We start from the raw sequence: 13,723 nt of genomic DNA on the forward strand, positions 1-13,723 counted from the left end.
GGGGCGTGGAACGCCCTGCCTGCAACAGTAGTAGACTCGCCAACTTTAAGGGCATTTAAGTGGTCATTGGATAGACATATGGATGAAAATGGTATAGTTTAGGTCAGATGGTTTCACAGGTCGCCGCAACATCGAGGGCCGAAGCGCCTGGACTGCGCTGTAATGTTCTAAGTTCTGTGTTCTATTACTGGGTCCATAACCATCAGGGAGGCTCAAATCCACTGCTGCCAACTGCTGGTGGAAAATGAGCACTGAGATTCAATCTACTGCTGCCCCCTGCCGGTGGAAGATGAGCACAGCGATTCAATCTACTGTTGCCCCCTGTCGGGGGAAAATGAGGACAGACATTCAATCTACTGCTGCCCCTGCTGGTGGAAGATGAACACTGACATTCAATCTACTGCTGCCCCCTGCCGGTGGATGATGAGCACTGAACTCCCGTTCATCCGCTGCAGGTTCTTGCAGCTGCGAATCCGCTTTCTCAAACACTGTGCGATACTGCAAGCACAGAAATAGACAGCGGTGTGAGATGGAGCAGCGTTTCTCAGTGCCAAAGTAAACAGTGCATTGCTGGATCTGACTGCATTAAATGACTCAGACGTGTAATTTGTAACAGACCCTTCTGTCGCAGAATAGAACAGAGATTCCAGTGCCCTGTCTGGTTGTTGTCTGTACCAGTACATTAATGTACAGCCAGTATTGGTCAGCGTGCATCTGAGTGTTGTTGAATCTCCTGCTGCAATCGATAGGATAGAGGGCGACTGTTCCACATAGGAGGCGAGTATTCCTGTGGGATGGAACATCGATTAAATTATTATTTCAGTCAATAATGGATTGGAGCAGGAGCTGCATTGCAAGAAAGAAAGGGCTGACATTAATATAGCGCCGTTCAGGACCTCAAGACATCAGAAAGGCTTTGCAACCAATGTAGTTACTCCCTCAGTACTGCCTCTGCGACAGTGCAGCACTCCCTCAGTACTGCCTCTGCGATAGTGCAGCACTCCCTCAGTACTGCCTCTGCGACAGTGCAGCACTCCCTCAATACTGCCTCTGCGATAGTGCAGCACTCCCTCAGCCCTGACACCTGGGGTGTTACTTTTGACTTTGAGCTCAAGTGTTGCGGAGTGAGACTCAGACACAGGAGTGTTCCAGACAGAATCACCGCTGACATTACAATACATTATTCTACACAGTTTCTGACTTTCACTTACGTGGAAAGAATGCAGCCATCAAGATTAAACAGAGAACTTCATGCAACATGATTTCTTCATTCGATACTAACTCGATGTGTGAACGTGTGGAGTTTTCAACAACACACTTGCAGGCGTTTTCTATATCGTATCCAATTAAATACCCAGCATCCAGTTGTCATTGTTATTGGCAGTCACTTACTGCGACACTCTGCTCCACCCCATTACATTGCATAACAATGTTGTGGAATGATACAACACAGGAGGATAGGGGGAGATTGAATAGAGGTGTTCACATTTCAGAAAGGGCTTTGATAGAGTAGAATTCAGGGAAACAAGCCTCTATACCCAGAGAGTGTGCCCATCCCTTATTGACCCTGAGAAGGTGATGGTGAACCATCTTTGGGAGTACCTGCTGGGCCATATCAGAGGGCAGTTAATAGTCAACCTCATTGCTGTGGGTCTGCAGTCACTTATAGGCCAGACCGGGTAAGAACGGCAGATTTCCTTCCTTGAAGGACATCAATGAATCCGTTGGGTTTTTACGACACTCCATGTACAGGATTACTCATACTTTCCATGACAGATTTCTATTTATTTATTTAATTGAATTTAAATTCCATTTCTGCCCCTGGTGAAAATTGAACTCATGTCCGGGGATCATTAGTACAGGCCTCTGGATTACTAGTCCAGTAAAATAACCACTCTGCTACCGTACCTCTTTGCTGAATGGGAGTTAAAGGGTTAAATTGTTCACTGGTCTGAACTGCTGGTTTCTTTGAAGAACACATCAAATGCGACTCGAGTCTGAGATGAAAGTTGGTAAACAGGTTTCAGCAGCTTCTGATCTCGCCGTCAGGAGGCAGATGTCCCAGTCCCGGAGATGAAGGTATCTGGAGAGGGGTCTCACTTTTGAACAGTGTGAAACAGCGCTCAGATGGTTAAGAGTTCCGAGCTGAGTTAGTTCCTATACATTGTGGGGTTGTTTGCCTACGTGTAGTGAGGGCTAGAGAGAGGGAGAGGTTTGGAGGGAGAGGGATGGAGAGAGGGAGAGAGAGGAAGAGAGAGGGATGGAGAGAGAGGGATGGAGAGAGGGAGAGAGAGGGATGGAGAGAGGGATCGACAGGACGTTACTGATCAGTCATGATCTCATTGAAGGGCGGAGTGTTTTCGAGGTGATGAATGAACTCCTTGTGTTCCCAGGTCGCTGTTAAAGTGTGTTCCAGACTCTGATGTTTATCATGGTCCTGCAGCGCACTCTGCTGTCCCTTTGGAGAAAGAAAACACCGTGACATCCAACGACAACGGATGTATCTCTCTCTCTCTCTATCTATCTATCTATCTCTCTAACTATCTACCTGTGTTTATCTGATCTTCATTTCACATATTAAAATCTGTAATAATCTCTCTAAGACCGTTGAATGCTTACCCTTCAGTTTCTCCTTTCTGGAGCAAAGATCCCCCGATGTTCAAACTATCTTGATAACTTTAACCTCTGTGTTCTGATATCATTTCTGCAAAGTCTATTCCACAATTCCCCTGTGCTTCTATATCTAACCTGTCACTTTCTATTTAAATCCGCACTGTCTTCTTGTGAGAAACATGTTCCCAATGATAAAAAAAACAACCAACAGGAAGCAGCACCGACTGGGTTTATCTGAAACAGGTGTTTCCTGCTGCCTTTGGGGTTTTTGTTGAACTTCTCCATCTCTCTGAGTCACTGTGAAGACTCCAGGCACAGAAATACATGGCTGAGTGATTCTCCCGCAGGTTGGAGGACTCCAGTTTGAACTCGTACTTACTCAGTTTCTTGGCGGTAAAACCGTCCACCGTCCCCTCTGGATCCACATAGTTAGCAGTATTGGAGTAAAACATCAACAGCGGCTCCTTCCCTGGCTCTTGTCTGTACCAGTACATGTAGATGATACTGCTGCTCCCCTCCACTGTGCACCTCAGTTCCACTCCTTTCCCGGGAAATCTGGAGACAGCAGCGGGAGTCTGGAGGATAGTCTGTGAGTTCACATCTGGGAGAGAGATGGAGAGAGGAGGAGATCAGTAAACAGGGAAGTTCTGGGGATGAAAGGGAGACAGGGAGAAGAGGGGACAGTTATTACCGATAGTTTTTGCATTTCACACTCACTTACAATGAAACAAGATTATCAGACACAGTAACTGATAGATCTTTCACTTCAACTTGTTCTCTTAATAGACACAGGAGTGAGATCAGGAGCTTAGACTCTTGTGAGGCTCCAAATCAACTCTTTACAAATCATTGGGAGGAACATGAAGAGCATTAGGAAGTGATACAATGTTGGAGACGCCCATTCACCCAGGTCAACAAATCAGAATTGAATTGGCTGCCAATCTGCTTCTCTCTCTCTCCCTCTCTCTCTCTCTCTCTCTCTATCTCTATCTCAGTTTACCTTCCGCTTTCTTGCGCTCTCTCTCTGTCTCTCTCTCTTTTGCTCTCCTCATGTGTCTAGGGTTATGTCTCCCACTCTCTTCCTTTCTCAGACTCTCTCTCCCTCTCTATCTCAGTCTATCTTCGCTCAATTTCTCTCTCTGACACTCCCTCTCTCCTCATGTATCTAAGGTTATGTCTCCCATTCTCTCCTTCTCTCTGACTCTCCCTCTCTCATACTCTTGTTATCTCTTTAGTTATTTCCCTGTCTCTGTCTCTCTCTAGATCTATCTCCCTATCTGTCACAGGCTCTTTATCGCAGTCTCTCTTTCTCTCCGTCTCTCTCTCAGTGTCTCTCTCTCTCTCTCTCATTTGTGTCTCTTGCTGTCTCACTGTCTTTGCCTCTTTCTGCGTCTCCCTCTCTGTCTCAGTCTCTTTAACTCTGTCCGTCGATTTTTCTCTCTCTCTCTAGATCTCGCTCTCTCTTTCACACACATACACTCACTTTCTCTCTCTAAAGGAGTAGGTGTCCTTGTCCTGTTGATGTTTATCAAGCTGGATCTACATGATCTCCTGCTCTCTTAGTTTTCTCACTAAATCCTTCTCAAAGCCATTGTCCGGTCCATGGTGCTGGATCCCCCTCTGCTGTCCCTTTGGAGAAGGTAAACACAGGGTCAGTGTATGAATACCCAGATTATTGTCATTGATTCCTGATAGTTACATTCTGAGATCTCGTGACATCCTTATTAATCGTTCATTGCACCCTCGGCAGTTCCTGTAAATCTAGTGTGTCACTACAACCATAACTCAACTCTTTTTATTGTAACAAACACTTTCACTCTGCATAAGGAAACAACAGGTCGAGGCATCGAACGGTTTTACCCTCCACAGGTGTTTCCTGCTGCCTTTGGGGTTTTTGTTGAACTGCTCCATCTCTCTGAGTCACTGTGATCTCTCCAGGCACAGAAATACACGGCCGAGTGATTCTCCCGCAGGCTGGAGGACTCCAGATTGAACTCGGAGTCTGTCGGTCTCTCGGCGGTGAAACCCTCCACCGTCCCCTCTGAGTTCACCCTTTGTGCAGTTAGGGAGTAAAACATCAGCTGCGGCTCCTTCCCCGGGTATTGTCTGTACCAGTACATGTAAGGGTTACTGGTGCCATCCACGGTGCATTTCAGCTTCACCTGCTCCTCAGACAATTTGGAGACAGAGGCGGGAGTCTGGTGGATAGTCTGTGAGTTCACATCTGGGAAAGAGACAGGGAGAGGAGGAGATCAGTAAACAGGGAAATTCAGTCCAGTGGGGAGAGAGAAAGAGAGAGAAGGAGAGAACGAAATAAATAAAACCATATCCTAAAGAAATGTTAAGTAGAATTATTGTTTCAATAAAATTCCTTACGGTGAAACAGGGTGATCAGAGTCAGTAACAGATACATCTTTTACTTTAAGCTGCCTTCTGAATCAGCAAAGGGGAGAGAGCAGGAGTGATGAGTGTTGTTAATAACCAACCCACTCTTTACAAATCATTGGGAGGAACAGGGAGAGCATTAGGAAGTGATGCAGAGATGGTGACGTTCATTTCCCACATCAACAAATGAGAATCGAGTTGGTTGCCAATGTCCCACTTTCTCTCTCTCTCTCTGTCTCTCCCTGTCCTTTACTTGTGATGCTCCTTTCTTCCTCTCTGTCTCTCTTCTGTGCCTCCCTATATGTCTCAGTCTGTTTATTTCAGTCTCTCTCTCTCACAGATACACACACATTAGGTCTCTCTCTCTTTCTTTGTTTGTCTCTCTGTCTCTCTCGCTGTGTGTGTGTCTCTCTCTCTCTTCTCTCTCTCTAAGGATGTGGATTTCCTTCTCCTGGTCATGTATATCAACCTGGAGGACTGTATGTTCTCCCACTGTTTCAGTTTTCCTGTGAACTCCTTCTCAAAAGCCATTGTACATCACATGGTCCAAGAGCGTCCTCAGCTGTCCCTGTGGTGAAAATATACACAGTGTCAGTCTATAACAGCCCCAGTCCTTTTATTGTTATTCATTCCTGATAGTTACAATCCTGAGATCACGGGATATTCTTATTCAATGAGCTGGAAGATGAATGGGCACGGATACAAAGCTGTGCATGTGTGTGCGTGTGTTTTTCACTCGCTCTGTCTTTAGTTAACTGTCTCCCTCTGTTTCACTGCTCTCTGTCTTTCTCTCCCTGTCTCTTTCTGTGTGTGTGTCTGTCTGTCTCCCAATCTGTCTCACTCTCTTCCTCTGTGTTTTTTTTGCTTTTCTCTCGCACTTCCTTCTTCCCCCTCTCTGTCCTCCTCTCTCTCCTCTGTCTGTCTCTCTGTCTCAGTCGCTTTCCCTCAGACGCTTTCTCTCAGTCTCGCTCTCAGACTCTCGCTCTCTGTCTCTGTCTCTCTCTCTCTGTCTCTCTCTCACTCTCTGTCTCTCTCTGTCTCTCAGTCTTTCTTTCCCTCAGTATCTCTATCTCTCTCTCTCTGTCCCTCTCTCACTCTCTGTCTCTCTCGGTCTCTCAGTCTCTCTCTCTCTGTCCCTCTCTCACTCTCTGTCTCTCTCGGTCTCTCAGTCTCTCTCTCTCAGTCTCTCTCACTGTTTCTCTGTCTCAGTCTCTCTGTCTCAGTCTCTTCCTCTGTGTTTTTTGTTTTTTGGGAGCTAGTCGGTCTCTCGGCGGTAAAACCGTCCACCGCCTTCTCCGGATTTATGTGATCAGTACCTGTGGAGTAAAACATAAACTGTGGCTCCTTCCCCGGGTATTGTCTGTACCAGAACATGTCAGGGTTACTGCTGCCCTGCACGGTGCATTTCAGCTTCACCTGCTCCTCAGAAAATTTGGAGACAGCGGCGGGAGTCTGGTGGATATTCTTTGAGTTCACATCTGGGAAAGAGACAGGGAGAGGAGGAGATCAGTAAACAGGGAACTTCAGTCCAGTGGGAGAGAGAAAGAGAGAAATAAATAAATAAAAACATCACCTAAAGAAATGTTAAGTAGAATTATTGTTTCAATAAAATCCCTTACGGTGAAACAGGGTGATCAGAGTCAGTAACAGATACATCTTTTACTTTAAGCTGCCTTCTGAATCTGCAAAGGGGAGAGAGCAGGAGTGCTGAGTGTTGTTAATAACCAACCCACTCTTTACAAATCATTGGGAGGAACAGGGAGAGCATTAGGAAGTGATGCAGAGATAGTGACGCCCAGTTAAACAAGTCAGAGTGGAGTAGGTTGACAATGTCTCTCTCTCTCTCTATTTGCATACATCCAGCTTTATGTCTACAACTCTTTCATTCTCTTTCTCTCTCTGTATATGTGTGTGTTTGTGTGTGTGTGCATCTTTCTGTCTCTGTCTCCCTCTGTCCCGTTCATTTCCACTGAGCTTTTCCTCACGACGTCTCCCTGATTCACCCTCTCTGTCTCTATGTTTCATCACCGGATTGATTGAGAACCAGAGGTCACTTATTGATGGTAATTGGCAGAAGATCCAAAGGTGAACTGAGGAAACCTTTTGACACAGTGAATAGTTAGGATCTGGAATGCACTACCTGAGAGTGCGGGGGAGGCAGTTTCATTCGTCGCTTTCAGAAGGAAATTTGAATAATTATGTGTAAGGAAAATGTGCAGTGTTATGTAGAAAGGGCAGGGGGAGTGGGACTTACTGCAGAGACCAAATACAGCAACAGGCTAACAGCATTGTGGAACATCCTGCATTCAGGCTGCAAGTGTGACCCTGAGATTCCGGTTAGCGGATATTTTTAATTCTCATTCCCACTCCCTCCCTGACCTCTCTGTACTCGACCTCCTTCTCTGCTCCAGTGAAGCTCAACAGAAACTCGAAGAAAAGCACATCATCTTTCAATTGGATACTTTGCAGCTTTCTGGGCTCAACAGTGAGTTAAACAATTTCTGATCGTAACAACTGCTCCGGTTTATATGGGCAGAGGTTTGTTGGTAATAATTGTGTTTCTGCTATTTTCACCTCCTCTAGACCCATCTCTTGTTCTTTACTTGACCCATTAACTTCCCCTTTGTCTTGCACCAGCCTCAGTTTTGTTATTAAGTCTCTCCTGCATTCCTCCCATTCTCCCTCTCCCTGGCTTTCTGCTGCTAAATAGCTGATAGACCTCTAAATCCTTCCAGTTCTGTTGAAAGGTCTACGACCTGATATGTTAATGTTTTGTCTCTCTCCACAGAGACTGTCTGACCTGATTAGTATTTCCATCCTTATTTATTTATACCCCAGAAACGCAATGAGCTCCAATATAGTGACCTAAACCATCCAGAACCTAAACCATCCAGCATCTGCGGTACCTTGTGTTCAGTTCACCAGACTGTAACCGGGATGTATTTCTATAATTATCAGGAGAGGTTCATATACAAGTTTCAAAGTCCCTATTGAAACATCATCAATAATCTGATACTTATCATGGTCCTACACCGCCCTCTGCTGTCCCTTTGGATAAAGACAACACTGTCAGTGAATAAAACACAACAGTGTCTGTCTGCCAACCAGCTTTCTATCAACCTATCTACCGACCTATCTGATCTTCACTTCACACATTAAACCCTTTCATAATCTTTCTAAGAACTATGAATGTTCACCCTTCAGTCTTCTCCTTTCTGGAGCAAAGATGTTTAAACTATCTTTGTTCCGATATCATTCCTGCAAAGTCTATTTCACAATTCCCCTGTGCTTCGATATCTAACCTCTCACTTTCTGTTTAAATCCGCCCTGTCTTCTTGTGAAAAACACTTTTCCAATGCCAAAAACACCCAACAGGACGCAGCACCGCCTGGTTTTATCTGAAACAGGTGTTTCCTGCTGCCTTTGGAGTTTTTGTTGAACTGCTCCATCTCTCACTGTGAAGACTCCAGGCACAGAAATACACGGCCGAGTGATTCTCCCGCAGGCTGGAGGACTCCAGTTTGAACTCGTACTTATTAAGTTTCTCGGTGGTAAAACCGTCCACCGTCCCCTCTGGATCCACATAGTTAGCAGTACTGGAGTAAAACATCAACAGCGGCTCCTTCCCCGGGTATTGTCTGTACCAGTACATGGAGATGCTACCAGTACATGGAGATGCGACTTCACAGTGCACATCAGTCCCACTCCTTTTGCGGGAAATCTGGAGACAGTGGCGGTAATCTGGTGGATAGTCTGTGAGTTCACATCTGGGAGAGAGATGGAGAGAGGAGGAGATCAGTAAACAGGGAATTTCTGGGAATGAAAGGAAGACAGGGAGAGGAGAGGAAAGTTATTAACGATAATCTTTGTATTTCACACTCACTTACAATGAAACAGGATTATCAGACACAGTAACTGATACATCTTTCACTGTAACTTGTTCTCTTAATGGACACAGGAGTGAAAGCCGGAGCCTAGAGTCTTGTGAGGGTCCAATTCCACTCTTTACAAATCATTGGGAGGAAGATGAAGAGCATTAGGAAGTGATACAATGTTGGAGACGCCCATTCCCCCAGGTCAACAAATCACAATCAAATTGGTTGCCAATCACCTCTCTTTCTCTCTCTCTCTCTCTCTCTCTCTCTCTCTCTCTCTCTCTCTCTCTCAGTTCACCTTCCGCTCTCTTGCTCTCACTCTGTCTGTCTCGCTCTCTCCTCATGTGTCTGGGGTTATGTCTCCCACTCTCTCCTTCTCTCTGACTCTCCCTCTCTCTTACTCTTACTGTCTCATTAGTTCTTTCTCTGTCTCTGTCTCTCTCTAGCTCTGCCTCCCTATCTGTCTCAGGCTCTTTATCTCAGTCTCTCTTTCTCTCCTTCTCTCTCTGTCCCTCTCTCTCTCTCACTCTCATTATGTCTCTCTTGCTGCCTCGCTGTCTTTGTCTCTATCTCTGTCTCCCTCTCTGTCTCAGTCTCTTTAATTCTATCTGTCGTTTTTCCTCTCTCTCACTAGATCTCTCTGTCACACACACACACACTCTTACTCTCTCTAACAAAATGGTGTCCTTGTCCTGTTCATGTGTATCAAGCTGGATCTGCATGATCTCCTGCTCTTTCAGTTTTCTCACGAAATCCTTCTCAAAGCCATTATCCGTTCCATGGTCCTGGATCCACCTCTGCTGTCCCTGTGGAGAAGGTAAACACTGTGTCAGTGCATAAAAACCTAGATTATTGTCATTGATTCCTGATAATTACATTCTGAGATCTCGTGACATCTTTATTAATCGCAGTACCTGCAAATCTAGTGTGTCACTACAATAATGTCTCAACACTTTTTATTGTAATACTTTCACTCTGCATAAGGGAACAGGAGGTCGAGGCACCGAACGGTTTTACCCCCCCCACAGGTGTTTCCTGCTGCCTTTGGGGTTATTGTTGAACTGCTCCACCTTTCTGAGTTACTGTGAAGACTCCAGGCACAGAAATACACGGCCGAGTGATTCTCCTACAGGCTGGAGGACTCCAGTTTGAACTCGGAGTCAGTCGGTCTCTCGGCGGTGAAACCATCCAGTGTCCCCTCTGAGTTCACCCTTTGTACAGTGAGGGAGTAAATCATCAGCTGCGGCTCCTTCCCCGAGTATTGTCTGTACCAGTACATGTAAGGGTTACTGGTGCCATCCACGGTGCATTTCAGCTTCATCTGCTCCCCAGGAAATTTGGAGACAACGGCGGGAGTTGGTGGATAGTCTGTGAGTTCACATCTGGGAAAGAGACAGGGAGAGGAGGAGATCAGTAAACAGGGAATTTCAGTACAGTGGGAGAGAGACAGAGAGAAAGAAGTACAAACATAACCTAAAGAAATGTTAAGTAGAATTATTGTTTCAATAAAATTCCTTACGGTGAAACAGGGTGATCAGAGTCAGTAACAGATACATCTTTTACTTTAAGCTGCCTTCTGAATCTGCAAAGGGGAGAGAGCAGGAGTGATCAGTGTTGTCAATAACCAACCCACTCTTTATAAATCATTGGGAGGAACAGGGAGAGCATTAGGAAGTGATGCAGAGATGGTGACACTTATTTTCAAGATCAACAAATGAGAATCGAGTTGTAAATGTCCCAATTTCTCTCTCAGTCTCTCTCTCTTTTTTTCTCTCTCTCTCTAAGGGGGTGATTGTCCTTCTCCTGGTCATGTATATCAACCTGGAGGACTGTATGATCTCCCACTGTTTCAGTTTTCCTATGAACTCCTTCTCAAAAGCCATTGTGCATCACATGGTCCTAGAGCGTCCTCAGCTATCCCTGTGGTGAAAATATACACAGTGTCAGTCTATAACAGCCCCAGTCCTTTTATTGTTATTCTTTCCTGACAGTTACTATCCTGAGATCACGGGATATTCTTATTCAATGAGCTGGAAGATGAATAGACACGGATACATAGCAGTGCATGTGTGTGCGTGTATTTTTCACTCGCTCTGTCTTTAGATCACTGTCCCCCTCTGTTTTACTGCTCTCTGTCTTTCTGTCCCTGTCTCTTTCTTTGTGTGTTTGAGTGCATGTGTGTATGTGTGTGTCTGTTTCCCAATCTGTTTCAGTCTCTTCCTCTGTCTTTTTTTTTTGTTTTCTCTCTGGTTCTTTCTTGGCCCCCCTCTCTGTCCTCCTCCCTCTCCTCTCTCTCCTCCTCTCAGTCTCAATCGCTCTGTCTCCGTCTCTCTGTCTCAGTCTCTTTGTCTCAGTCTCTCTCTCAACCTTTCTCTCTCAGTCTCTCTGTCTCTGTCAGTTTTCCTCTCAATCTTGTTCTCACCCTCTCTCACACACTCGGTCTCCCTCTCTTTGTCTCTCTCGCTGTGTGTGTGTGTATCCCTCTCTCAGGTGATGAATGTCCTTCTCCTGTCACTGTGTATGAAGCTCGAGGGCTGCATGACCTCTGCCTCTTTCTGTTTTCCGATTAAATGTTTTCTCGTCCATTGTGTATTAATGGTCCTGGAGCGCCCTCTGTTAACCCTATAGAGGAAGAAAACTCAGTGTCAGTGCAGAAGAACTCACGTCGTTTTATTGTTAATCTTTCCTGATAGTTACAACCTCAGATCTGGTGTTATCCTTGTTAATCATTCAGAGAGAGATCGAAACTTTTACCGCACAGATGAGGTCCGTTCATTGTCTCTTCGTCAGTGCCCGTCCATCTATTATCACACTTTTATTCTCACTTGTCTTCTTATCGTCACAAAAACAATCGCCCTGCACAAAAACCAAGTGGCAGCACCGAGCACCTTTATCCTCCACAGGTGTTTCCTGCTGCCTTTGGGGTTTTTGTTGAACTGCTCCATCTCTCTGAGTCACTGTGAAGACTCCAGGCACAGAAGTACACGGCCGAGTGATTCTCCCGCAGGTTGGAGGACTCCAGGTTGAACTCGGAGTTACTTGGTCTCTCGGCGGTAAAACCATCCACCTCTTCTGGAGATACGAGATTGGCACCCGTGGAGTAAAACATAAACTGCGGCTCCTTCCCCGGGTATTGTCTGTACCAGAACATGTCAGGGTTACTGCTGCCCTGCACGGTGCATTTCAGCTTCACCTGCTCCCCAGAATATTTGAAGACAGCGGCGGGAGTCTGGTGGATAGTCTGTGAGTTCACATCTGGGAAAGAGAAAGGGAGAGGAGGAGATCAATAAACAGGGACATTCAGTCCAGTGGGGAGAAAGAGGAGAGAGAGAGAAAATCAATGAAAAATAAAACGAAAGAAATGTTAAGTAGAATTATTGTTTCAATAAAATGCCTTACGGTGAAACAGGGTGGTCAAAGTCAGTAACAGATACATATTTTACTTTAAGCTGCCCTCTGAATCAGCAAAGGGGAGAGAGAAGGAGTGATGAGTGTTGTCAATAGCCAACCCACTCTTTACAAATCATTGGGAGGAACAGGAAGAGCATTAGGAAGTGATGCATAGATGGTGACGCCCAGGTAAACATGTCAGAGTGGAGGAGGTTGTCAATGTCTCTCTCTCTATCTCAATCCGCCTTCCTCTCTCTTTCTTACTCTTCGTTCCTCACTCTCTCTCTCTCTGCATGTATCGAGATTTATGTCTCCCACTCTTTCAATCTCTTTCTCTCTATATCTGTGTGTGTGTGCGTATTTTCCTCTCTCTGTCTCCCTCTGTCCCGTTCATTTACGTTGCGTTTTTCCTCTCTATGTCTCCCTGATTCACCCTCTCTGTCTCTGTGTTTCATGGGCTGATGTATTGAGAAATAGAGGGCACTTATTGAAGGTAATTGGCAAAAGATCCAAAGGTGAACTGAGGAAACTTTTTGACGCAGTGAGTGGTGAGGATCTGGAATGCACTATCTGAGAGTGCGGGGGAGGCAGGTTCAATCGTGGCTTTCAAAAGGAAATTTGGATAATTATCTGAAGGGAAAATGTGCAGTGTTATTTAGAAAGGGCAGGAGGAGTGGGACTAGCTACAGAGACCAAGTACAGCAACAGGGTGACAGCATTGTGGAACATCCTGCATTCAGGCTGCAAGTGTGACCCTGAGATTCCGGTTAGTGGATACTTTTATTTCCCATTCCCACTCCCACCCTGACCTCTCTTTCCTCGAACTCCTTCTCTACTCCAATGAAGCTCAACAGAAACTCGAAGAACAGCCCCTCATCTTTCAATTGGACACTTTACAGCTTTCTGGACTCAACAGCCAATTTAACCATTTCTGATCATAACCACTGCTCCGGTTTATTTGGACAGAGGCTTGTTGGTAATGATTGTGTTTCTGCCAGTTCTGCCTCTTCTAGACCCATCTTTTGTTCTTTACTTGACCCATTAACTTCCCCTTTGTCTTGCACCAGCCTCAGTTTTGTTATTCAATCTCTTTTGCATTTCTCCCATTGCCCGTCTCTCTGACTTTGTGCTGCTTAAAAGTTAATAGATCTCTAAATCCTTCCAGTTCAGTTGAAAGATCTACGACCTGATATGCTAATGTTTTTCTCCCTCGACAGAGGCTGTCTGATCTGATTAACATTTCCATCCTGATTTATTTATAACCCAGAAACGCAATGAGCACCAATATAGTGACAGAGGACCCAGAACCTAAACCATCCAGCATCTGCGGGACCTTGTGTTCAGTTCACCAGACTGTAAACGGGATGTAGTCCTTTAATTATCAGGAGCGGTTCATGGACAAGTTTCAAAGTCCCGATTGAAACATCATCAATAATCTGATACTAATCACGGTCCTACAC

The sequence above is a fragment of the Heterodontus francisci genome, unplaced genomic scaffold (genome assembly GCF_036365525.1).
Source record: "Heterodontus francisci isolate sHetFra1 unplaced genomic scaffold, sHetFra1.hap1 HAP1_SCAFFOLD_419, whole genome shotgun sequence".
NCBI lineage: Eukaryota > Metazoa > Chordata > Chondrichthyes > Heterodontiformes > Heterodontidae > Heterodontus > Heterodontus francisci.